Source organism: Schistocerca cancellata, chromosome 10 (assembly GCF_023864275.1).
Source record: "Schistocerca cancellata isolate TAMUIC-IGC-003103 chromosome 10, iqSchCanc2.1, whole genome shotgun sequence".
Taxonomy (NCBI): domain Eukaryota; kingdom Metazoa; phylum Arthropoda; class Insecta; order Orthoptera; family Acrididae; genus Schistocerca; species Schistocerca cancellata.
This window is the reverse complement of record NC_064635.1, coordinates 135,539,502-135,543,037: the sequence shown is the minus strand read 5'-3', so window position 1 is coordinate 135,543,037 and position 3,536 is coordinate 135,539,502. Positions and strand designations below refer to the sequence as shown.

Genomic DNA, 3,536 nt, shown 5'->3' with positions numbered 1-3,536 from the left:
ACGCTGAGCTAACGTGCCGGCTTTAAATGGTTTAAATAGCTCTAAGCACTATGAGACTTCTGAGGTCATCAGTCCACTAGAACTTAGAACTACTTTAACCTAACTAACCTAAGGACATCACACACATCCATGCCCGAGGCACGATTCGAACCTGCGACAGTAGCAGCAGCGCGCTTCCGGACTGAAGCGCCTAGAACTGCTCGGCTACAGCGGCCGGCATTTTTTTTTCTTTTTTTAGTTTCTTTATTTTTTGTCTCTTTTCGTTTTTTTTTTTTGTTGTTTTGTTTTTTTAACCGCCAGGCGACGGGCGCGCATCGCACGTTTAAGGAGACGCGGCCAGCCCCATAGGCGACCACGACCCTTCCAGGTCTCCGAAGCGGGGCAAACGCGACGCGCTTCAGTATACGTAGCCGACCCTCAGCCAGACGTGGCCCGGGAACGGAATCCATGGACCGCAATGTTCGTTCGAAACGTCGATATTCATGCGTCCTTCAGTTCACATGTGACGCGCAGTTTGCTGCGTAAACGCTTCACGATTTTGCGTGTCATCCTTGCCCAGGGGCCATGCTAATCTTCTCTGTATCGTTCCAATTTTAGTATATGTACCGCCGAAGCGAGTACAACTATTCAGCTATCAGGGCGAACTCCAGACTACGATAAACGTGTTGGACGTAGCGACAAATACTGCAATTCGATGCCACTCTGCACACCTCCACAGCTGATGATTTCCGAACTAGATTCGCACATTCGTTTGTAACAAATGACTCAGAACATTTCATTGAATCAAGAAACAGTTCAAGTCGGTCTAGACTCTCTTAAATTTCCCAAGATCTCCCAGAATTCGCTCAGATCTCTTTGACTGTCTGTCAAGATGCTACTATAGTCTAATATATTTTTTTTCCTTCTTTTCTCTTCCTTTCACTCAAAGAGAATTTGAATAGTTGTTATTTCTCTCTATACACCTACTGTAACTGCCATCTATTGACTAGCTACTTTTCTGTTCGTGCTGTTGTGTGCTTTGCCCATTTATTAACGCGTTGTTAAATTATTTTTATTTGCATAAGATTGTAAATAGCTGTTACCCACAATTGTGCTAGCGTACCACTACTTTTGCGATGGCGAGTAAGTGAACCACTACACGTGCAATAACATCAGCTGCCCTCACCTGTCTGCCTGTCCGGGTGAGCACAGCTCGTGATGTGCGCCGCGCTCTCCACCCTCCAGCGCCGCCCAGCACACGACACATCCGCAGGCGCAGGAGCTCTCACGTAGCCAGCGTGCTACCACAGTATTACACGACGAGCACGTTATGCATCAAATGGTGTGGAAGTATGGATTAAACCCACTGAAGATTGTACAAGCATTGTGCTCGCTACATAGAATCGCATCACGTAGTACATATCAACTAATAAAAGCATTTTCACAACTGTAACAAAGATATGAAGTCAAGGAGTTTTCAGAGAGTAATTAATTTCCCTAATTCGCGTAATATTCCTTAAATTACTAAGTTTCTTGTAGTGCACAATTCATAAGGTAGGCTATATTCTCCCTCAGGGTCCAAGCTGTCTCTGCACCATATTTCACTGAAACCGCTTTAGTAGGCTAGTCGTGAATACGTAACAAACGGATTTCCTTTCGCATTTACAACATTAGTATGCATAAAATTTCAATTACGATATGTTTTTTTCCGTGATCGGTTTTTGGTTAAGTAAAGTACACTCCTGGAAATTGAAATAAGAACACCGTGAATTCATTGTCCCAGGAAGGGGAAACTTTATTGACACACTCCTGGGGTCAGATACATCACATGATCACACTGACAGAACCACAGGCACATAGACACAGGCAACAGAGCATCCACAATGTCGGCACTAGTACAGTGTATATCCACCTTTCGCAGCAATGCAGGCTGCTATTCTCCCATGGAGACGATCGTAGAGATGCTGGATGTAGTCCTGTGGAACGGCTTGCCATGCCATTTCCACCTGGCGCCTCAGTTGGACCAGCGTTCGTGCTGGACGTGCAGACCGCGTGAGACGACGCTTCATCCAGTCCCAAACATGCTCAATGGGGGACAGATCCGGAGATCTTGCTGGCCAGGGTAGTTGACTTACACCTTCTAGAGCACGTTGGGTGGCACGGGATACATGCGGACGTGCATTGTCCTGTTGGAACAGCAAGTTCCCTTGCCGGTCTAGGAATGGTAGAACGATGGGTTCGATGACGGTTTGGATGTACCGTGCACTATTCAGTGTCCCCTCGACGATCACCAGTGGTGTACGGCCAGTGTAGGAGATCGCTCCCCACACCATGATGCCGGGTGTTGGCCCTGTGTGCCTCGGTCGTATGCAGTCCTGATTGTGGCGCTCACCTGCACGGCGCCAAACACGCATACGACCATCATTGGCACCAAGGCAGAAGCGACTCTCATCGCTGAAGACGACACGTCTCCATTCGTCCCTCCATTCACGCCTGTCGCGACACCACTGGAGGCGGGCTGCACGATGTTGGGGCGTGAGCGGAAGACGGCCTAACGGTGTGCGGGACCGTAGCCCAGCTTCATGGAGACGGTTGCGAATGGTCCTCGCCGATACCCCAGGAGCAACGGTGTCCCTAATTTGCTGGGAAGTGGCGGTGCGGTCCCCTACGGCACTGCGTAGGATCCTACGGTCTTGGCGTGCATCCGTGCGTCGCTGCGGTCCGGTCCCAGGTCGACGGGCACGTGCACCTTCCGCCGACCACTGGCGACAACATCGATGTACTGTGGAGACCTCACGCCCCACGTGTTGAGCAATTCGGCGGTACGTCCACCCGGCCTCCCGCATGCCCACTATACGCCCTCGCTCAAAGTCCGTCAACTGCACATACGGTTCACGTCCACGCTGTCGCGGCATGCTACCAGTGTTAAAGACTGCGATGAAGCTCCGTATGCCACGGCAAACTGGCTGACACTGACGGCGGCGGTGCACAAATGCTGCGCAGCTAGCGCCATTCGACGGCCAACACCGCGGTTCCTGGTGTGTCCGCTGTGCCGTGCGTGTGATCATTGCTTGTACAGCCCTCTCGCAGTGTCCGGAGCAAGTATGGTGGGTCTGACACACCGGTGTCAATGTGTTCTTTTTTCCATTTCCAGGAGTGTATATACGGTGCCCTGAGCAATACTCGAGCTACCTCCGAAAATCCCATGAAAATTCACCTAGTGTTTTTACGGATTAGCCTGTTCAAACAGACAAATAGACACATAAAACAGTTTTACTAAAACTTTAAAATCACGTTAACTTTTTTATCTTTATCCGATTCTGATGAAATAAAATCTGTACGGTGCCTCAAATTATGCTGAAGTAACATGCGAAAACCCCATCAAAATTCGTCAAGTAATTATGGGAAAGAGTGTTCAAATGTCAACCGGTTTCAGTCATAGATCATCTTCACGGATAAAGGTTAAAATGGTTTAAGCCACCTCATTACGTTTGTCATTACTTAAATAGTGTGTAGAGCATGTCATGAATATCAACATGTGACGCAGGACTTTTAGA

At 48.8% G+C, this 3,536-nt stretch overlaps 1 pseudogene; it reads right to left on the bottom strand.

Annotated features, from left to right (window-relative positions):
* Positions 1–522: 522 nt before the first annotated feature.
* Positions 523–621, bottom strand: LOC126107083 (U6 spliceosomal RNA; annotated as a pseudogene).
* Between the last annotated feature and the right edge of the window lie 2,915 nt (positions 622–3,536).